This window comes from Haliaeetus leucocephalus, unplaced genomic scaffold, assembly GCF_000737465.1.
Source record: "Haliaeetus leucocephalus isolate CR32 unplaced genomic scaffold, Haliaeetus_leucocephalus-4.0 Scaffold536, whole genome shotgun sequence".
In the NCBI taxonomy this organism is placed as follows: domain Eukaryota; kingdom Metazoa; phylum Chordata; class Aves; order Accipitriformes; family Accipitridae; genus Haliaeetus; species Haliaeetus leucocephalus.
This window is the reverse complement of record NW_010972972.1, coordinates 7949082-7949590: the sequence shown is the minus strand read 5'-3', so window position 1 is coordinate 7949590 and position 509 is coordinate 7949082.

Genomic DNA, 509 nt, shown 5'->3' with positions numbered 1-509 from the left:
ATTCGCGGCTCCCAGCTGCAGTACCGAAGTCTGTTCAATAGGTGGCGGAAGAGAGCGCTGGCGAAACGCGCCGCCACCGCGCATGCGCGGCTCCGAGCTGCTGCCCGCGTTTTGGTTGCCAGGCGACAGCAGGAGCGCCGTAAACCGCGCCGCTGCGCATGCGCAGTTGCCGAGGCGCCGTGTCGCGCTTCGGTTGCCAGGCAACAGCGGCGAGAGCCGTACAAGGCGCAGCGCGCATGCGCGGTTGCCCAGCTGATGTAACGGGTTTTGGTTGCTAGGCAACAGGAGGGGCCGTAAACCGCACCGCCGCGCATGCGCGATTGCAGAGGCGTCGTGTCGCGCTTTGGTTGCCGGGCAACAGCGGCCAGCGCCGTAAAAGGCGCAGCGCGCATGCGCCCTTGCTGAGCTGCCGTAAAGCGTTTTGGTTGCCAGGCAACAGCAGGAGCGCCGTAAACCGCGCCGCCGCGCATGCGCGGTTGCCGAGGCGCCGTGTCGCGCTTTGGTTGCCA